Here is a 22,875-nt window from a genome sequence, read left to right on the forward strand (position 1 = left end):
CATCTGATGAATCAGTACTCCTCCATGTGGAACAGCACTTTGAGGAAGCACTGAGGGTGGCAAGGGCACAAAATGTACTCTGGGTGGGAGATTTCAATGTCCATCACCAAGAGTGGCTCAGTAGTAGCATTACTGATCGAGCTGGTCAGGTCCTAAAGGACAAAGCTGCTAGACTGGGTCTGCGGCAGGTGGTGGGGGAACCAACAAGAGGGAAAAACATACTCAACCTCATCCTTACCAATCTGCCAGCTGCAGGTGTATCTGTCCATGACGACAGTATCGGGTGAGAGTGACCACTGCACAGTCCATGTGGAGGTGAAGTCTCACCTTCACATTGAGAATAACCTCCATAGTGTGTGGTGCTATCAATGTCCTAAATGGGACAGACTTCAAACAGATCTAGCAACTCAAGACTGGGCATCCATGAGGCACTGTGGGCCATCAGCAGCAGGAGAATTGTACTCCAGCACAATATGCAACCTCATGGCCTAGTATATGCCCCCCTCAACCATTACCATCAAGCTCGGGGATCGGCCCTGGTTCAATGGAGAGTGCAGGAGAGTATGCCATGAGCAGCACAAAGCATACCTAAAAATAAAGTGTCAACCTGGTGAGGCTACCAAACAGGACTAGCTGCGTGACAAACAGCACAAGTGGCAAGTTAGATAGAGCTAAGCGATCCCACAACCAATGGATCAGATCTAAGCTCTGCATTCAAGCCACATCCAGTCATGAATGGTGGTGGACAATTAAACAACTCACTGGAGGAGGAGGCTCCATGAATATCCCCATCCTCAACGATGGAAGAGCCCAACACATCAGTGCAAAGGATAAGGCTGAAGCGTTCGCAGCAATCTCCATTCAGAAATGCCGAGTGGATGATCCATCTCGGCCTCGTGGAAACCCTACAGAATCATAGAATCCCTACGGCCCTTTGGCCCAGCAAGTCCACACTGACCCTCTGAAGAGTATCCCAAACAGATTCATTCCCCTATTACTCTACATTTCCCCCAACTCATACACCTAACCTACACATCCCTGAACACTATGGGCAAATTAACATAGCCTATTCACCTGAACTACACATTTTTGGATTATGGGAGGAAACCGAAGCACCTAGAGGAAACCCATACAGACCCAGAGAGAATGTGCAAACTCCACACAGACAGTGGAATCGAACCTGGGTCCCCGGTGTTGCGAGGTAGAAGTGCTAACCACTGAGCCACCATGCCACCTCCTCCAGCGGTCTCCAGGATCACAGATACCAGTCTTCAGCCAATTCAATTCACTCCATGTGATATCAAGAAATGGTTGGAGACACTGGATACTGCAAAGGCTATGTCACAACATTCCAGCAATAGGACTGAAGACTTGTGCTCCAGAACTTGCCACTCCCCTCGACAAGCTGTTCCAGTACAGTTACAACACTGGCATCTACCTGACAATGTGGAAACTTTTCCAGATAGGTCCTGTATAGAAAAAGCAGGACAATTGTGAACCAGTTAATCACTGTGCCATCAGTCTGCTCTCAATCAGCGATAAAGTGGTGGAGTTTGCTCAGCAATAGCCTGTTCAGCGAGGACCAATTTGAATTATGCCAGGGGCCACTCAGCTCCTGACCTCATTACGGCCTTGGTCAGAAATATGGACAAAAGAACTGAATTCCAGAGGACAGCCTTTGAAATCAACCATTCAACTGAGTGTGGCATCAAGGAACCCTGACAAAAGTGGAATCAATGCATGTTGGGGGTAAACTTTCTGCTGGTTGGAGTCATACCTGGTACAAAAGAAGATGGTTGTAGCTGTTGGAGGTCAGTTATCTCAGCTCCAGGATATCTCTGCAGGAGTGTCCTAGACCCAACCATCTTTAGCTGCATCACCTATGACCTTCCCTTCATTATACTGGTCGTTCTGCTATCATGCACGTTTCGTGAACGCAAATTTGCTGGAACGCAATTGACAAATTGGGGACACTTTTGAAAGTGCAAACTTTTAAAATGTGTGTTGGCTGTAACATGATTACATCGCCTACACATTAAGCGCTGTTTCTAAAGCACGATTTTTCTATAACACGGGGTTGCACAAGAATGCAACCACCGCGTTAGAGAAGAACCGGCTATAAGGTCAGAAATGGGGATGCTCGCTGATGATTGCACAATGTTCAACTCCTCAGATACTGAAGTAGTCCATGCAAGATCTGGACAATATCCAGGCTTGGGCTGACAAGTGGCAAGTAACATTTACACCTCACAAATGCCAGGCCACGACCATCACCAATAAGAACAAATCTAACCACTGCCCCTTGACAGTCATTGGTGTTACCATCACTGAATTCCCCCACTATCAACATCCTGGGGGTTACCCATTGACCAGGAACTCAACTGGACTTGCCACATAAACACAGTGGCTCCAAGAGCAGGTCAGAGGCTCGGAATCCTGCAGCGAGTAACTCACCACCTGTCTCCCCAAAGCCTGTCCACCGTGTACAAGGCATAAGTCAGGAGTGTGATGGAATACACCCCAATTGCCAGGATGGGGGCATTTTCAGCAACACTTGAGAAGCTTGACAATCATCCAGGATAAAGCAGCCGCTTGATTGGCATCACATCCACAAGCCTGACCTGCTGTGCTTTTCCAGCACGACACTTTTTGACTCTGATCTCCAGTATCTGCAGTTCTCACTTTCTCCACCACATCCACAAGTATCCACTCCCTCCACCACCAACACTCATGAGCAGCAATATGTATTATCTTCTGATATTCAGCTACTCACCGCTTGAGTGGAGATTATCCTGAGTCTGACCACCCTGTGTGACTGACTGACCAACCATGTCCAAGTTCCTGGATTGGTATCAGAGACTGCCCTTGATTTACTGTGCCAGAATGAAGGCTAGCTTGCTTGACTTAACTGAGGCCTGCTGACAATCATGGTAAGTTACAATGTGGGACCAAAGAACTGGAGATGCTGGAATCTGTACTAAAAACAGCAAAAGCTGGAGATCACAGTTGGTCAGGCAGCATCATAGAGAGAGAGCAAGCTAACATTTCGAGTTGGAATATTACGTGCAATTCTGGTCTCCCTCCTTTTGGAAGGATGTTATGAAACTTGAAAGGGTTCAGAAAAGATTTTACAAGGATGTTGCCAGGGTTGGAGGGCTTGAGCTACAGGGAGAGCTTGAATAAGCTGGGGCTGTTTTTCCTGGAGTGTCGGACGCTGAGGGTTGCCCAAATAGAGGTTTATAAAATAATGAGAGGCATGGATAGGATAAGTAGACAAAGTCTTTTCCTTGGGGTGGGGAGTCCAGAACTAGAGGGCATAGGTTTAGGGTGAGAGGGGAAAGATATAAAAGAGTCCTAAGGGGCAACTTTTTTCACACAGTGTGAATGGATTGAGCTGCCAGAGGAGGTGGTGGAGGCTGGTACAATTACAACATTTAAAAGGCATCTGGATGGGTATATGAATAGGAAGGGTTTGGAGGGTTATGGGCCAGGTGCTGGCAGGTGGGACTAGATTGGTTGGGATATCTGGTCAGCATGGATGGGTTGGACTGAAGGGTCTGTTTCCATGCTGTACATCTCTGTGTCTCTATGACTGTTCATGTTTAGCTGTCTGACCCACTGTGATCTCCAGCTTTTGTTGTTTTCTGAAAAGCTTCCTTTCTTTGCGTTTATAGTGAATGGCATGGCAATACAGCAGTACAGTTAGCCTGGTATCTCTGGCTGAGGGTCAAGATAAAGCAATTCAAGAAGAGATGCCTTCAGCATCCAGAAAGGCTCAGAGTGAATGAGTGATCCTGATGAATGGCTTTTGCCTGAAACGTTGATTTTCCTGCTCCTCAGATACTGCCTGACCTGCTGTGCTTTTCCAGCACCACCCTAATCTTGACTCCTTTATATGCTGCAGCTCCCAGTCATGTTGCAGCTCCCAGTCATGTTGCAGCTCCCGCACATGCACCTTTGGGGCTTTCACACAAGAAGCAAGGTAAAATCAGAGAACCAGTCTTTCCAAACTGCTGCGCATCTTCCATTGGCTGGCTGCATGGGTAGCATAAAGAGACTCCAGCAGGGTAAACAACTGAAGAGTGTAATGGAGTAAGTTTTACAGTTAAGCTAGTATATTGTTAAAGCAGCCGTAAATAACAGCACCCAGATGGTAATGGCAGAGAATTACTGAGCCAGACAGTGTCAGGTTTCAGGTCTGATCCCCAGGTTTTGCTGAGTCAGCCGGTAGCTGTCATGGTGATTGTAGGTGAGCAATGATTGGCCTCAGCAGTCATGAGGTAGGAAAAAGGAAAACTTAGCAAGTTTTGTGTGTTTGATTATTGGTCAGTGAACCCTGCACATGTGTGGATATGAGATAAAGATGGGATTGTATATATTTGTGATGTTTCCACAGTTGAATAGCCCAGCAACACTAGCATCACTATCTAGGCTAACCTGGTGTTGTGTGATTTTTAACTTTGTACATCCCAGTCCAACACCGGCATCTCCACATCACAGGCTCTCATCGGAAGTTAAGGATCTCCATGAAACAGTAGCTTAGTCCACTGGTTGGAGCACCAAGCACCCTGTTTCCTGTGCTATCCCCCGCAAACCGAGTCTTGCAATCTTTTCTGCTTCTTTTGTTGCAACCAACCTTCTCTTGTGCTGTTTGACTTTCCTCATTCATTCAGTCCAGAGGCTGCACTGCCTTTCATTGTCATTGTCATCAGACAACAGATTTACTGCACACTGGCTGCTCTTGGACCCAATGTAACTTTCCAAAGTACGGCAGCTGTGAGGAAGCATGAGGGAATAGATCAGAACAAGTGGAGAGCGACATCAGGACTGTAAGTTACACAAAAAGCCCATGCAGAAATTTAAATCAGCAGCAAGCGCCACTCAAGCATAGCGAGCAAACAGACATGATTTATAATTTGTGAAAAAAAAATGCAGAGAGGCCAGCATGTTCTGCAGCCACAGGGGCAGGAATGAATCACTTGAGTGTGATCAGAGGATATTTCCAATTGGTTAACATAAGTGAAATCCATACTATATATACTGCTTCACCCTGTCTCATAACCGTCCGTGCTGCTGCTGTGAAATCAAAAGAAGTTGGCTTGGCAAAGGAGGAAAAATACATTATCTTCATAAAAAGAACCCCTGTCTGCAATTTGATAAAATAACAGGCTTGTGCCTTTCTGTGGAGGAGTTGGGGTTTTACCAATTTATTTCCGGGGCTCCTCCCAATGCCGGCACTTTGTTTGGTTCGTGTTCTGACCATTATAAATGGACACCTGCTCACTCAATAGTGTCTAATTGTATCATCATTCAGGAGAAAGAATAAGCAGATCCTTTGCAGCAACTGCACTTGTGAAAAAGGATTGGGGTAAAAAATAAATCAGGATTCACAATCAGTTGTCCAACTTAACATTGGAATCTGAACTTTGGATTATAAAAGACAAAGTTTATATCATTTCAATTCAATTGCACTAGTGCTAGAATACTCCGGCCTGCTTTACCCTGTGATGTTGGAAGGAGTCCTTTGTGACAAAACAAAATTCCGCCTGGGAGAAGATCTTTATTTTCATTCATGGGATGTGTGCATCGTTAACTAGGCCAGTATTTATTGCCCATGCCTAATCTCTCTTGTGAAGGTGGTGGTGAGCTGCCCTCTTGAACAGCTGCAGTCCATGTGCTGTAGGTTCACCCACTGTGCTGTTAGGGAGGCTGCTCCAAGATTTTGACCCGGCGACAGTTAAGGAATGGCCAGTATAGTTCCTAGCCAGGATGGTCAGTGGCTTGAAGGGAAACTTACAGGTGGTGATGTTCCTTCCTTGTCCTTTGAGGTGATAGTGGTTGTGAGTTTGGAAGGTGCTGTCAATGAGTTGTGAAGAAAGAGCAACCAAGACCAAGCCATGTAGTAGAAAGAACATTAGGTGATGGAACCAGAAGATAGCAGGTACTTGTGGAATCTCGGTCCAAGAAAGAGACCAGAGGAAAATATTAGGGGACAAAAAGGAACATTTTTATTTGTGTCATTCATTGCGAACAGGAATAGCACAAATGTAATTTCAGACTTTTCAAGATGACAATCATAACTTGTAACTTGTCAATTCTAATCCTGAGTTTCATTTATTTTAGTTTTGTGCATTACGTATAAGGAAGTCAGTGTTGGAGAATGACTTACTTCCTCACTGCAACAACTGAGTGTCAGCATTATGTACTCTTGATCTAACCCAGCAAGGTTTGATCCACACTGAACCTCCACTAATGCTCCCATCTGGAAAACAAGTGAACTTAAACATCGAGTCAATAATAAACGAGTCAATCCTTGTAGATGAGCTGGACAGGTGCATAGTCTCTTTTTACTGATATGACAACTCCAGTCAACACATCAGCTATATTTCTTCGAGGAGAAAGTGAGGACTGCAGATGCTGGAGATCAGAGCTGAAAATGTGTTGCTGGAAAAGCGCAGCAGGTCAGGCAGCATCCAAGGAGCAGGAGAATCGACGTTTCGGGCATGAGCCCGCCTTCAGGAATGAGGAAGGGGCGTTGGAAATGCGATAGGTGGAAGGAGGTCAAGGTGAGGGTGATAGGCCGGAGTGGGGGTGGGGGCAGAGAGGTCAGGAAGAAGATTGCAGGTTAGGAAGGCGGTGCTGAGTTCGAGGGATTTGACTGAGACAAGGTGGGGGGAGGGGAAATGAGGAAACTGGAGAAATCTGAGTTCATCCCTTGTGGTTGGAGGGTTCCTAGGCGGAAGATGAGGCGCTCTTCCTCCAACCGTCGTGTTGCTATGGTGTGGCGATGGAGGAGTCCAAGGACCTGCATGTCCTTGGTGGAGTGGGAGGGGGAGTTGAAGTGTTGAGCCACGGGGTGGTTGGGTTGGTTGGTCCGGGTGTTCCAGAGGTGTTCTCTGAAACGTTCCGCAAGTAGGCGGCCTGTCTCCCCAATATAGAGGAGGCCACATCGGGTGCAGCGGATGCAGTAAATGATGTGTGTGGAGGTGCAGGTGAATTTGTGGCAGATATGGAAGGATCCCTTGGGGCCGTGGAGGGAAGTAAGGGGGGAGGTGTGGGCACAGGTTTTGCATTTCTTGCAGTTGCAGGGGAAGTTGCCAGGAGTGGAGGTTGGGTTGGTGGGGGGTGTGGACCTGACGAGGGAGTCACGGAGCTTTTCGGAACACTGATAGGGGAGGGGAGGGAAATATATCCCTGGTGGTGGGGTCCGTTTGGAGGTGGCGGAAATGATGACGGATGATACGATGTATATGGAGGTTGGTGGGGTGAGAGGTGAGGAGCAGTGGGGTTCTGTCCTGGTGGCGATTGGAGGGGCGGGGCTCAAGAGCGGAGGAGCGGGAATTGGAGGAGATGGGGTGGAGGGCATCGTCGATCACGTCAGGGGGGAAATTGTGGTCTTTGAAGAAGGAGGCCATCTGGGTTGTACGGTATTGGAATTGGTCCTCCTGGGAGCAGATGCGGCGGAGATGAAGGAATTGGGAATATGGGATGGCGTTTTTACAGGGGGCAGGGTGGGAAGAGGTGTAGTCTAGGTAGCTGTGGGAGTCGGCCCAAGAGGAGGTTGAACAGTTCATCCACTTTACCAACACCTTCCACCCTGACCTCAAATTCACCTGGACCGTCTCAGACTCCTCCCTTCCCTTCCTAGACCTTTCCATTTCTACCTCGGGCAACCGAATCAACACGGACATTTACTATAAACTGACCGACTCCCACAGCTACCTAGGCTACACCTCCTCCCACCCTGCCCCCTGTAAAAATGCATCCCATATTCCCAATTCCTTCGTCTCTGCCGCATCTGCTCCCAGGAGGACCAGTTCCAATACCGTACAACCCAGATGGCCTCCTTCTTCAAAGACTGCAATTTCCCCCCAGCCGTGATCAACGATGCTCTCCACCCCATCTCCTCCACTTCCCGCTCCTCCGCCCCTGAGCCCCTGAGCCTCCAATCACCACCAGGACAGAACCCCACTGGTCCTCACCTACCACCCCACCAACCTCCATATACATCGTATCATCCGTCGTCATTTCCGCCACCTCCAAATGGGCCCCACCACCAGGATATATTTCCCTCCCCTCCCCTATCAGCATTCCAAAAAGACCACACCCTCCGTGACTCCCTCGTCAGGTCCACACCCCCCATCAACCCACCCTCCACTCCCGGCACTTCCCCTGCAACTGCAAGAAATGCAAAACCTGTGCCCACACCTCCCCCCCTTACTTCCCTCCAAGGCTCCAAGGGATCCTTCCATATCTGCCACAAATTCACCTGCACCTCCACACATCATTTACTGCATCCGCTGCACCCGATGTGGCCTCCTCTATATTGGGGAGACAGGCCGCCTACTTGCGGAACGTTTCAGAGAACACCTCTGGGACACCCGGACCAACCAACCCAACCACCCCGTGGCTCAACACTTTCAACTCCCCCTCCCACTCCACCAAGGACATGCAGGTCCTTGGACTCCTCTATCGCCAGACAATAGCAACACGACGGTTGGAGGAAAAGCCCCTCATCTTCCGCCTAGGAACCCTCCAACCACAAGGGATGAACTCAGATTTCTCCAGTTTCCTCATTTTCCCTCCCCCCACCTTGTCTCAGTCAAATCCCTTGAAGTCAGCACCGCCTTCCTAACCTGCAATCTTCTTCCTGACCTCTCCGTCCCCACCCCCACTCCGGCCTATCACCCTCATCTTAACCTCCTTCCATCTATCGCATTTCCCCCAAGTCCCTCCTCCCTACCTTTTATCTTAGCCTGCTTGGCACACTCTCCTTATTCCTGAAGAAGGGCTCATGCCCGAAACGTCAATTCTCCTGCTCCTTGGATGCTGCCTGACCTGCTGCGCTTTTCTAGCAATACATTTTCAGCTATATTTCTTCGCCTAGTTGTGTGCCGGTGCTTCAGGGAAAGTGCAGTGAAGTAAAGGCGCTGGTGAGAAAAATCTGTTTCACCTCCACCCTTACCTGCAGCACTTGAAATGATTGCATTACTCATATATAAAGTTGAGAGCTGCTGATTTTCTCTGTTTGCAGGCAGCTTGTAGACACTTGCCAGACACTTGCCACACACCTTCCAGCAACTAGAATCAGAGAGAGGGAGATTGGCTTGTTGGTGTGGTTGGGTGGTTGGTGACATTGGATAGAAAACTGATTCAGATTAGGAAAGGCCAAATGACTCAATTCAAGGGAGTGAGTTTAAAACAGTAAAAGAGGGGGCTTATGTTCGAAACGTCGATTCTCCTGCTCCTTAGATGCTGCCTGTCCTGCTGTGGTTTTCCAGCACCACACTCTCAACTTGGAGGGGGTTTAGAGTCAAGAAGAATTCATAAAAATAAAGGCAGCTTTTTGAAGTACATTCCTGTTGATAAGGAATTATGTATAATTGTGAGAGAACAAACTTCTGTGTAAATTGAAAGGGTGAAAGTGATCACTTATAACGGGTGGCACGGTGGCACAGTGGTTAGCACTGCTGCCTCACAGCGCCAGAGACCTGGGTTCAATTCCCGCCTCAGGCGACAGACTGTGTGGAGTTTGCACATTCTCCCCGTGTCTGCGTGGGTTTCCTCCGGGTGCTCCGGTTTCCTCCCACAGTCCAAAAATGTGCAGGTTAGGTGAATTGGCTATGCTAAATTGCCCATAGTGTTAGGTGCAAAGTAAATGTAGAGGAATGGGTCTGGGTGGGTGCGCTTCGGTGGGTCGGTGTGGACTTGTTGGGCCGAAGGGCCTGTTTCCACGCTGTAAGTAATCTAATCTAACCTTGGGTGTTTATGGCTCTGAAACCAACACTTCTGGTACCCCGGGCCCTTTCATCTGAAAGTTGGGGTTCTATGCTGCAAATTGTATCACATGTAGCAAGTGTGGAATTTGGTAAGATTTCTTAAAGGAATGTCACTTTAGGAAAACTCACTCGCTAAATCTGAACATTCTTTTATTTTCCTTCTGTGTGGAATTGTTTTAAAAACTTCTGTGAGGAAGTATGTTGATAGAGGAGTTACTGAGCTCAACCATGTGAGGGAGCTGAAATGACAGAAGCATTTGTAAAAGAATACGAATTTACATTCAGTTGTCTGACCTGACACTGGAAGCAGTATCTTTGATCTGAGAAACAGAGTTTAGATAATTTCAACCCAGTACCTTGCAGTTAGAATAACTCTGTCAACTTGGTTGTGGCAAAAATTGAATTGGGGCTGTGCTGGAGAATCTCTGGTCTGAATGACTGTGACTTAGTGACTGGTCAACTCACATTCACCATATTGCCAGGCAACACACTCTTCCAAACCAGCATCAAAGATGATGCTCAAAACTAGTCCGAAACCTGGCCAAACATGAATTGAAAGGAACAAACTCATTTTAATTCTTTATTCATGTTTGATTTCTGAAACAGATTCATTTTCAAAATTAGAAAAATAACTTTCTCAACTGCAACTATAATCCTGTTTTTCTAGGACATTTACAATGTACCATGGAGTTGAGTGCTCCCTCATCCCTAAGAATGTTTAGCCAATTAGAATAATTTATTTACCATGCTCTTCCAATTACTGTATTGATGAGTATGGTCTTATTATGAATGTAAGCCAAGCAGATGAGGGGAGACAAAAATGTTGTTTCTGATCTGCGCTGAGTTCAGCCAGGCAGCAATAACGGTGCTATCAGCAATCTCGGTGGCTCTGAGCTTGGGAGAAGCCACATTAGTCACAGTTCCCACTCTTCACCACTTTGCAGCGACCTCTGCTGGATAGTGTGTTCAGATGCTGGGAAAGGGCAGCTTTTGATTTTACCACAGTGTCCCCCATGAAAATGGTCTGCCAAAAGTTGACACATGAAGGATGACCATTTGGAGCCGGCTAGAGAAGTCAGTGCCTGTGGGACGACAACCCAGCAGGAGAGGAGTTGAGACAATTGGGAAAAACAAAACACGTTAGCAGTCCACTTTTGCCTCTACCAAGGGCCTATTTTTCAACTGGAAAATGGTGAGTGTCGGGGGGGATTCCTGTTTGGACATCAGCTGATGTCCACCTGATAACCAGGGGATCACTGGGTACTGATAAAGTTGATATTTCTCCTTCCCAACCCTGACATTCTGAGGAACGCCGTCACTGTTATCAGTGAATTCAGCCATAATTCTAATTCTCGATAGTCACTTGACGTGTTAAGAGGTCGGGAGTTTTTGTTTCACTTTTTTTTACGATCTGGAATATACTCTTTTGATTCATGTTCGTCAGATCTTTCTTTCATATTCTAACTCTGAAAAAAACTCTCAAAGGAAGTAAATCCACCCTTTTCTGTAAAGTCTACAAAAGGTCCCACATAGGGACTGCTTCCCCTTTTATGTTTATGTAACAGTTATTTTGATGCAGTTCCCCATGATAATTAATAAATTAACAATAAATTATAATACATTAAAAAGACCGCTTGACACCAGAAAAAAAATGCAAAAATGTAGATGATATAGAAATTGATAACGAAACTGATTAATTTCAATCTACATCTATTTAACCGTTGTTGATAATTTTTTAAAAATCTACATTTACAGAAAAATATCTGGCCATCCTTTTTCGAGTAAGTATTGAACATAAAATGGAACTGTAATCAATTAAAAATGAGAAAAAAATGAATTTGGTAATGTCCAGCAAGTTTTTGGAATTCAAAGATATAATTAAACTGCAAAAATATGATTAATGTAAATTTCCATTGTAATTTCCTCATGCGTAATTTTTAAAAAGCGATTAATATAAATATCTCTATTAATAGTTGCATTCTAAAGTTAAAGGGAAAATGGAGGCATTTTTTTGCAACAATTCTGAATTTTGTCGCGATGTGTACCAGCGGAGGATGCTGTACAATGGCTGCATGTTAATGAGTAGATGGTAATCTTTCTTTACAAAGTCAAATTTATGCAGATGATGCTGTGGGTCAGAACTGACTGACGTCATTAGTCTCAGCCACCTGCCTGAAGAGGGGGTGAAACTGACTCTCTGCGAAATTCACCAAACTTTGCCATTTCTGGCTGGTCGCAGAGCTCCGCGCCCGGCTAGGGATGAGCTGAATGGCTAGGTGAGTAATGTGACCGGGGTACTTCCTCCGATCGGCTTTTAAAACCCCTCAGATCGGGCCGGCAGCAGTTTGGGGATCAGCATGCGTGCGTGTGATTGCTGTGCAGTTTTGTATCTTTTTTTCTCTCTCCCTTGTGCTTGTATCACTTCCTCCTGCGGCTGGCTCCTGGGCATCCCACTGGGTCGTAGAGTCCGCTCGCTCTCGTTTACATACAAAGAGGGCTCGCAGGATCCTAGCAACCGTCCTGTTCCTGTAGCACATCGACTAATATTCGAGCTGAGCGTTAATAACACACACAAGTGACAACAGTTTGGGACACGCACAGTTGTATGCACAAGCAATTGTGGTTTTTATTTACAGTACTAAGCTGTTTATGCATTTGCGACTCGATTGTAGCAACGTGGTTTGTCGCTTTGATATTGATCTTGCTTATAGTAGTCTAGAAATCTGTTTGGAGACAGTAGCTGTTTAAAGTTACCAAAGTTGAATCTTTTAAGAAAGTTGAAATCCTTTGCGGATTTCCCACCTTTGCCTCTCGTTCCTGCCCCCTCAGGTTATAATTTAACCCCTTAATCAATCTTTGTGAAAAATTACATGGGGCTTCAGGACTGACAGACATTGATTAGGTAACCTTGCAGATACTTCAGGGTTAAAAAAAATGTCAAAAGAAAGGGAAAGCCAGACTTTAAAAAATAGAATTTAGTTGCTAGGAAGAGCCAAGCTCTCTCAATCCTGCCTTACAACCAGACTTTCAGTTCCACAATGTCAGCAGTGAGGTGGGTCTGTGACATCATTGCCCCCATAAGTTTTACAAACGTGTAGTCCACTATCAGAAGAAATCCCAACAAGTGTCTTACCTGAAAGCCAGCCTCGGAGACGTTGCAGCACTGACTGAGGGCCGTGGCTCTATTCCTTGGGATTCCTCGCAGAGTAAGCTCCTCAATTCCATCAGGTGGGAGTCAGAATCAGAAGAGGGCAAAGGCAGCAGTATCAACAAGCACACTTTACCTTTTTTGCTCGCTCTGCAGAACCTGGGGTAACCTTGGTCACGGTATAACATGTCTTTCTAGCGAGGCAGAAAATGAAAATCAGAGCCATACATTCACAGATCTTAATTATTCTGTGTAAAAAAAAAATGTTTTCTCTCCCTTTCTCCAGTCTTCTCACTTTCTGACTTATGTTGGGTTAAAAGTTAATGAGCAATGACCACCCTTACCATCCTAAATCAAAATGACCATCCTGACTGAGTGAATGTGGAAAGTGAGTGCCGGGAAGCAATTTAGCCATAGAGCAACGTCACAACTGAGGCTAGCCCTGTTGTCTGCTCAGTGTCCATGTTTATATAGATTTCAGCAGGAGTCACAGGGTAGTGATCAGGAGACAGTGGCGTGGTTGGTTTTTTTTTAGGCCAAGGGCACTCGCAGCTTTTGCTGTCACTGTGTCTGGGAATTCAGCAGAAACGTGGAATCCTGTGATTTGTATGGTTCTGTACTTCACTGAGTTTTATTCACTGAATCGTTGGAGGGTGGGGGTGGGGAGTTGTCTCCATTTTAAAACAAATGACAGATGGTAACTGCTGCAAGGATGTTGTGACAAAAATGAAGCTAAAGATTTAAAGAACGTAATCCGTTAATGTTGAACACTTTCAATTAAAATGGCATTCGATTGATTTCTGAAATAAATGTATATTATTTAGTGTATGTTAAATATAGTACAAAAATTGGAATTATGCTGTATAACGAATACATTTGTCAGGTATGTAGAGAATGCACTATGCATTAAATAGAAGACACTTGGTAATAGCAAGACTTGTTAACCCCAAATTGCATCTCTTGACAACACCTCAAGTTACTTCACATCCTATGAATTGCAATAGTTGCTGCTACATAGGAAAATGCAGCAAACGTTTAGAGCACGGCAAAATCCTACAAACAGCTGGAAAGTGTCCATTTGGATTATGTGCTCAAGTCTTGAGCTGAACTTGAAGCTATAGCCTTCAGGCTCAGTGAAAAGACCTGTCCCCACAAGATCAAGTTGACTCCCTGGAAATTTTCTGTTAGGGTATACAGATTTTTTTTTAACTCTACTGTCCTCTGTTGATGTCGACACTTGAGGACAACAGTATCGTTGCTATTGTTACCCAGGCTGGAAGTGATTGACTCAGCACATCTGGGAATAGAAGCTGTGACATTTCTAGTTTTTAAAAATTCCTTCATGTGATGTGGGTATCGCTGGCAAGGCCAGCATTTGTTGTCGTAACAGTAATTGCTTTGAGGAAGGTGAAGGTGAGCTGTCTTCTTGAACCAGTCTGTGTGCTGTAAGTAGACCCACAAGGGAATGAATGACAAGATTTTTGACCAAGGAACAATTGAAGGGATGGCAATATAGTTTCAAGTCAAGATGGTGTGGGGCTAGGAGCTGCCCCAGTCTTTCTCAGTGGTAGAGATTGCAGACTTGGTAGGTGTTGTTGAAGGAACCTTGGTGACTCACTGCAGTGCATCTTGCAGCTGGTGTACACTTCTGCGACTGAGTCGGTGCTGCAAGAAGTAAATGTTGAAAATATTAGATGGTATGCCAATGGAGAGGGCAGCTTTGTCCTGGATAGTGTTCTTGAATGTTGTGGGAGCTGCACTCATTCCAGACGGGTGGAGAGTATTCTGTCACACTCCTGACTTGTTCCTTGTGGATGGTGGACAAGCATTGGGGTGACAGGAAGTGAGTTACCCACTGCAGAATTCCTAGCCTTTGACCTGCTTTTGCAGCTGCAGTATTTACAGGGCTGCTCCAGTTCAGTTTCTGCTCAATAGTGACCCCCGTCATGTTGATGGTGGAGGATTCCGTGATAGTAATGCTATTGAATGTTGAGGGGCAATGGTGAGTTCTCTCTTGTTGGAGGTGTCATTGCCTGGCACTTGTGTGGCGCAAATGTTACTTGCAACCTGTCAGCCTGTACCTGGATGTTGTCCAGGTATTGCTGCATTTGAAGATTGACTGCTTCAGTATTTGAGGAGTCACGAATGGTATTGAGCATTGTGTAACAATCAGCAAACATCCCCATTTCTGACCTTATGATGGAGGGAAGCAGTTGAAAATGGTTGGGCCTAGGACACTACCCTGAGGAACTCCTGCAGAGATGTCCTGGAGCTGAGATGACTGACCTCCAACAACCACAACCACTTTCCTTTGTACCAAACATGACTCCAAGCAGCAGTGAGTATTCCCCCTGACTTGCTAAGGCACCATGATGCCACACTTGGTCAAATACCGCTTTCATGTCAAGGCCAGTTTCCCTCACTTCCCTTCTTGAATCCAGCTCTTTTGTCCCATGTTTACACCAAGGCTGTTAAGGGTGTTAGGAGCTGAGCTAGCCTGTTGGAACGCAAATTGAGCTTCAATGTTATTGCTGAATGTTGGCAGAGCAGTTATTGTTGAAGCAGCTGAAAGGACCAAGACAAACCGAAGAGGAACAGCGAAAACGTAAGCGCAAAACCAACCTCCCATTTGGTATTGGGCGTGAGTGGAACAGTGTGGCACATTCAGTTGCCAACGCAGAGTAGTCTGGAGTAGTTCACGTGCATGCTGAATTCCAATCTGTGTTCCCGTGATGATGTGCTAAGTTGCGGCCAGACAGCCACATGCGAGTGGAGTTTTAGGCAATCATCACACGTTTGATAATCGCTCTTCTGCGCTTTTCAGCAAGGCTTTGTAGATAACCTCAGCAGGGCCTACTGGCAGGGTACTTGGCTGCTGTCTTGACCAGCCTGTGTTTTGTACTTGGGAACTTGGAAAAGAGGAGGAAAAGAACCATGATGTTTCTCATGTTTTCTTCCTCAAACCAGATTATTCAGTCATAATTTTTTTCATATTTTCTTTTATTGCATTCTGATCCTCCTTTTGAATTTACAGCTGAAAGTTAAGACAACTGGTTGGCTTTTGTTTGTTTGTTTCCGTGCTCTCCTATAAACAGCCTTCAGGAGTCACGGGAGTTAACTGTGACTCCACCATTTCTGTCCATCTTTGTGAGAAATAGATTAGATTAGATTAGATTAGATTACTTACAGTGTGGAAACAGGCCCTTCGGCCCAACAAGTCCACACCGCCCCGCCGAAGCGTACCCACCCATACCCCTACATCTACATCAACCCCTTACCTAACACTACGGGCAATTTAGCATGGCCAATTCACCTGACCTGCACATCTTTGGACTGTGGGAGGAAACCGGAGCACCCGGAGGAAACCCACGCAGACACGGGGAGAACGTGCAAACTCCACACAGTCAGTCGCCTGAGGCGGGAATTGAACCCGGGTCTCCGGCGCTGTGAGGCAGCAGTGCTAACCACTGCGCCACCATGCCGCCCACAAATAGCTTTATATTTATATTTACCCACTAAGTTCACCTGAGTTTTGGAACTAAACTTTTATAGAATTGAATGTTGCTCGGTTCAGCAGAACATCTCCACGTACTGGATCACCTTTCCAGTCACTTTCTTCAAAATTGACTCCTTATTGTGAAACATTGCTTATTGTAGGAAAACCTCAGCAAAGCCTGCTCTTGTGAGAATATTTTAGAAGGGAATGTGGTTTTGCGCTTACGTTTTCGCTGTTCCTCTTCGGTTTGTCTTGGTCCTTTCCGCTGCTTCAACAATAACTGCTCTGCCAACATTCAGCAATAACCTACACATTGAAGCTCAATTTGTGTTCCAACAGGCTAGCTCAGCTCCTCGTCAGTTGCTGTTTGAAATGAGCTCCACTTGTACGGAGAACCAAAGCTGCTCTGCTATAATTTACACCATGTGCTGGATGGATTCTGCTTTGTGTGCCTAGAGAACAAAAGAAAGAATTACATTGACATAGCGCCTTTCATGATCACAGGATGTTCCCAAGTGTTTTACAGCCAATGGATTACTTCTGAACTGTAGTCACTGTTGTAATGTAGGAAATTCACACATAGCAGACTCTCACAGACAGTAATCTGCTTATGACCAAGTGATGTGTTCAGTGTTGTTGGTTGAGTAATGGCCACATCATCAGGGACAATTCTCCTGCTCATCTTTGAAAGAATGTCACAGGATCTTTTATGTTCAACTGCAGGAGGAGACAAGGCCTCGGTTTAATTGATTGTAGCTGCTTTTCTGGGAGGAAGCTGAGGCAGAGGCACAGACAAAACAAACATTGTACACATTTCTTTGGGTAAAACACTCTGTTCCTAATATGGTAAAAACCTAAACACCAAAATTTTAGCATTTCCCAACTGCACTGGGAGAATAATAATATAGAAAACCAAAAGTGAGTCATTTTACAGAAGCGTGTTCTTGTTGCAGAACCTCCCTGCTAGGATGGTACACCAGGAAAATCAGGCACATGTCCCTCAACATTTTCTATCCACTGTAAGACCGGAATTCCCAGTATTTCTTCCCACGGGCAGACAAAGTGTACAGTTGCCCCATTATAAAATCGGACAGATGGTTCCTCACAGGAAGTTGAAGGAAAGTCAAAGCCGAGCTCTCTGAGGCCAGCTGCATGCTTGAGAAGTGTTCTTTAGCAGCAAAAGCACACTCGAGAAATGTTTCGTTCCCTGTTGTTCTCCACCCCCTTCCCTCCCAACTCCTCTGAAGCTGCTGGCTAGTGCTGGGGTAAATTTTCACAGCTGCCAGCAGCCCTCCAAAGCCCCAACCAAATGGGCCATTCTTTGTGACTGAGTTATGATGTGTGGGTGCACTTTTGACCTAGCCCACCCCTTCGGAAACTGATTGGATTGAGGATTAGCCTGGTTTTACGCTCTGCCCAGTTTTCCTCTTTGAAGCCATTGGGGGAGCAGCAGTCGGCTCAATGCCTGAGTTCTACTCAACCCCCTGGGTGTCCCACCGGGGTGAGATTTGTTAACACAGCTTGTTGGCAGAAGGCTGTTTGGTGCTCCTACACTGCTGCTCCTGATCTTGTCCTCACATTCACAAGCACTTTCCAGGCAGTGTTATCACACAGCAGTTGGGAACAAAATCCTGAACTGATATGTACCTTTCTCATCCAAATTGCTGAGACCAGTTATAGCAACCAGTTTGCCATGCTAACTTTACACACAGAATTGAGTCTGGGACCTACCAGTGTGCTTTAGGTGAACTCAAGTATGCTTGGGCTCAGAAGCTGAAGAAATACTGGCTGGAGTCCTAGCTCCTGATTGCTATCCATTGATCTCTGCTGGAAAGTGAGTGCCGAGAGCTAGCTTGTCTATGATCCACTCCTGACAGAATAGCCTGTTTTCACCCTCTTGGCTTACATCTAGAATGGCGACCTGGAATAAGCTACTGAAGGGAACATGGCACATGGGAAAACTGAGGACTGGGAAGCTTTTAAAGAACAACAGAGGATTAGTAAGAAGGAAATACGCAGAGAAAAAATGAGGTACGAAGGTAAACTGGCCAAGAATATAAAGGAGGATAGTAAAAGCTTTTTTAGGTATGTCCAAGGCAAAAAAATGGTTAGGACAAAAATTGGGCCCTTGAAGACAGAAGCAGGGGAATATATTACTGGGAACGAAGAAATGGCAGAGGAATTAAATGGGTACTTCAGATCTGTGTTCACTGGGGAAGACACAAGCAATCTCCCTGAGGTAACAGTGGCTGAAGGACCTGAACTTAAGGGAGTTTATATTTGCCAGGATTTGGTGTTGGAGAGACTGTTAGGTCTGAAGGTTGATAAGTCTCCGGGACCTGATGGCCTGCATCCCAGGGTACTGAAGGAGGTGGCTCGGGAAATCGTGGATGCGCTGGTGATTATTTTCCAGAGTTCAATAGAATCGGGGTCGGTTCCTGAGGATTGGAGGGCGGCTAATGTTGTGCCACTTTTTAAGAAGGGTGGGCGGGAGAAAGCAGGAAATGATAGACCAGTTAGTCTGACCTCAGTGGTGGGAAAGATGCTGGAGTCTATTATAAAGGATGAAATTACGGCACATCTGGATAATAGTAACAGGATAGGACAGAGTCAGCATGGATTTATGAAGGGGAAATCATGCTTGACTAATCTTCTTGAATTTTTTGAGGATGTAACTCAGAAGATGGACGAGGGAGATCCAGTGGATGTAGTGTACCTGGACTTTCAGAAAGCTTTTGATAAAGTCCCACACAAGAGGTTAGTGAGTAAAATTAGGGCGCACGGGATTGGGGGCAAAGTACTAGATTGGATAGAGAATTGGTTGGCTAATAGGAAACAAAGGGTAGTGATTAACGGCTCCATTTCGGAATGGCAGGCAGTGACCAGTGGGGTACCGCAGGGATCCGTGCTGGGACCGCAGCTTTTTACAATATATGTAAATGATATAGAAGATGGTATCAGCAATAACATTAGCAAATTTGCTGATGACACAAAGCTGGGTGGTAGGGTGAAATGTGATGAGGATGTTAGGAGATTACAGGGTGACCTGGACAAGTTAGGTGAGTGGGCAGATGCATGGCAGATGCAGTTTAATGTGGATAAATGTCTGGTTATCCACTTTGGTGGCAAGAACAGGAAGGCAGATTACTACCTAAATGGTATCAAATTAGGTAAAGGGGCTGTTCAGAGAGATCTGGGTGTTCTTGTCCACCAGTCAATGAAGGCAAGCATGCAGGTACAGCAGGTCGTGAAGAAGGCTAATAGCATGCTGGCCTTCATAACAAGAGGAATTGAGTATAGAAGCAAAGAGGTGCTTCTGCAGCTGTACAGGGCCCTGGTGAGACCACACCTGGAATACTGTGTACAGTTCTGGTCTCCAAATTTGAGGAAAGACATTCTGGCTATTGAGGGAGTGCAGCGTAGGTTCACGAGGTCAATTCCTGGAATGGCAGGATTGCCTTACACGGAAAGACTGAAGCGACTGGGCTTGTATACCCTTGAGTATAGAAGACTGAGAGGGGATCTGATTGAAACGTATAGGATTATGAAAGGATTGGACACTCTGGCAGGAGGAAACATATTTCCGCTGATGGGGGAGTGCCGAACCAGAGGACACAACTTAAAAATACGGGGTAGACCATTTAGGACAGAGATGAGGAGAAACTACTTCACCCAGAGAGTGGTGGCTGTGTGGAATGCTCTGCCCCAGAGGGCAGTGGAGGCCCAGTCTCTGGATTCATTTAAGAAAGAATTGGATAGAGCTCTTAAAGATAGTGGAGTCAAGGGGTATGGAGATAAGGCTGGAACAGGATACTGATTAGGAATGATCAGCCATGATCATATTGAATGGCGGTGCAGGCTCGAAGGGCTGAATGGCCTACTCCTGCGTCTATTGTCTATAAAAGAGCTATTAACCAGCAGTAACTTCTGGGGAAAATCTTGGAAATATGGACAGTTGTGAAAAGATGGACACGTGGAGCCAAACATGATGTACAATTCGAGTTTCACTTATTACCTCCATCACTGAATGTTAGTGGGGGTATTGCTTTCACTCTTGTCTGTGTATCTGTCTGTCAACAATTTACCTCAAACACTTTCAATAAAACTTGGTACGCAGCAGCTGACGCAAGGAGTAATGAATTTGTTTCTGGCAAAGATGTGAGTCCTGGAAATTTTTAAAGAATCCATTAACATTTGGAGATAGGGCATATTGTTTTGTTTCAAAAGAATGTTGTGGACTGTTTCAGCTTGTGGTATAATTAATTACAGCTGTCTAAATGTGAGCAGATTTTTCAGAGCAGATTGTTAGATGTGGAATAGCCTGAAGCTTCTCCAGTGAGATGGAAGCTCTTGCGTGAAATGTTTTTTTTCAGCTTTTATAGTTATTGAGCATCGACCCAATCTTGGAATACCTCCAGGGAGAGCTGTGTAATTGTGATAACATTTGAGTTGCCACACAATGTCAGAGGTATGCCCTGTACTGAGCACCCTGTTCACCTGTTCTACATAACATCAGCAAAGACTAGAACTGTGCAGCAGGTCAATCAGTGTCTGAAAGAGAAAGATCAGTTAATTGATTTTGAGTGGGAGCCATTCCCATCAGACACCTGATAGTACCCAACCTTTACCAGTTGTGCATGTCATTAACCCTTGTGATGTAACTTTGACCATAGCCAGTGGGGAGAGTCTCTTATACTAGTTTCATGATATGGTACTTTTTGTAAGGCATCTACAAGGAAGGCACACAATTGCAATGGTATTAAGCAGGTTGAAGTAAGTGGGATTTGATCAGATTAAACTATCTTGAGTTAAAACGATATAGAGAAGGATGTGGCTGGCCAGGCCCAAGATCTATCAAATTGATAGCCTCTTACGTTGGTATTACTCACACACTGGAAGGGTCAGGAATGAGCTGTACTATTCAGTGAATGGATCAAGGATCTCTCGAGGGCAGAGAATGACCTGAAATTCAATTTCTGAAATGATTGGTTTTTGAGGTTGGAGAGTGTCACCTGTTTGCAGAACCCCAGTGGAAGTTCACCAGCTGCAGCAGGAAGGGGGGAGAGAACGGGAAGTAACAAATCCATCGGAATGTGAAACAAAAAAGGGGACCCCATAGGACTGGAGAAGTATTAGATGGGTAGATTTTTGCTGACTCCAAGTGTGACTAGTGATCATTGGAAACCCATAGATCCACCATTGCTGATATTTCGATGTGAGCTCATAGTTTGCGAGGTACCATGTCTTCTCCGAGTGTTCAAATGTTTGAACCTTTGATGAGTTTGTCTTTTTATTTACTTCAAACGCAAAAAATTGAAATGCTGCATACTGGGAATGTTTTTATTTTATGAGAGGGCTTTGTTGCTGTCAAGGGTTATACATAATTGGATTTCATTTCCTCAGTATATATTTTGCTGGATGGTCTGACTCAACTCTACTCTGACTCAGCCACGGTTCTGGTACAAGAATAGAATTCCAGTCCAATAACTTTCAGATCAGATGACATCAGTAATAGCTGAAGCACAGCAGCTCTGGTTTGAACTTCAGTTTCCTGATAGTTAGCCTCTCATGAGTCAGGGACAATCCTTGAGAATTCTGGCTGAATTTGTGGCTTTTCCTGATCAAAGCAAACAGACAATTAATTTCCTTCCATTGGGGTATTGTTCTAATTCTGAGTAGCCACACGTCATGTAGTTAGTCCGTGTCAGCAGGTAGGAGATATTATAACCACCTCTGATCTTATTGCCAGCTTACGTGTTGATCCAGTGCAGGGCTGGGGTCTCTGAACAGTAGGTAAACATAGTGACAGGTAAATCGATGTTGTACTTGCATTGTGGAATCCATGATGGTTGCACTGGTCCTGTTAATATCGATCTGCCCCTCTTTCCAGTTTGCTTATCTATATGTAAATTAGAATTACCCACGATGAGTGTAGTTTCTTATTGCATGAATCTGTCATTTTCGGTGTAGCCTTGCCACGACTATTTGGAGGCCTATAGACAGTTCTTGGTAATGTTTTCTGCCTCTCGTTGCTTCTTAGCCCCACCCAGACTGATTCTACATCTAGAAATCCTGCGCCAGTATGCGTTCTCACTATTGCATTGATTTCATCTTGCATTAACAATCACCTTCATTTTCCATTTTGCCTATCGTTCTTAAAGATTGAATCCCTTTGGATGTTCATTTCCCAGCCTTGATCACCCGACAATCATGTCTCCATAATTGCAATCGGATTGTATCCATGTGCCACGATTTGCATTGTTAATTCGACTAATTTATTCTGAATCATAGAGTCATACAGCACAGAAACAGACCCCTCAGTCCAACTCGTCTGTGCTGACCAGATATTCTACATTAATCTAGTCCCATTTGCCAGCATTTGGCCCATATCTCTCTGAAACCCTTCCTTATTATATACCCGTCCAGATGTCATTTAAATGTTGTAATTGTTC

At 45.3% G+C, this 22,875-nt stretch overlaps 1 protein-coding gene across 5 annotated transcripts in view; it reads left to right on the forward strand.

Moving 5' to 3' along the window:
* The first annotated feature begins 10,883 nt into the window (after positions 1–10,883).
* Positions 10,884–22,875, forward strand: part of LOC140471274 (bromodomain adjacent to zinc finger domain protein 2A-like) — a 129,528-nt gene continuing 117,536 nt past the window's right edge. For 4 of the 5 annotated variants that reach the window (XM_072567240.1, XM_072567243.1, XM_072567241.1 and 1 more), the window contains exon 1: positions 11,934–12,055. The gene's annotated coding sequence lies outside the window, so the exon portion shown is untranslated. Of the gene's footprint in view, positions 10,972–11,933; positions 12,056–22,875 lie in introns of those variants that run through there. The other variant, XM_072567244.1, reaches the window with a different exon arrangement.

Source organism: Chiloscyllium punctatum, chromosome X (genome assembly GCF_047496795.1).
Source record: "Chiloscyllium punctatum isolate Juve2018m chromosome X, sChiPun1.3, whole genome shotgun sequence".
Taxonomy (NCBI): Eukaryota; Metazoa; Chordata; class Chondrichthyes; order Orectolobiformes; family Hemiscylliidae; genus Chiloscyllium; species Chiloscyllium punctatum.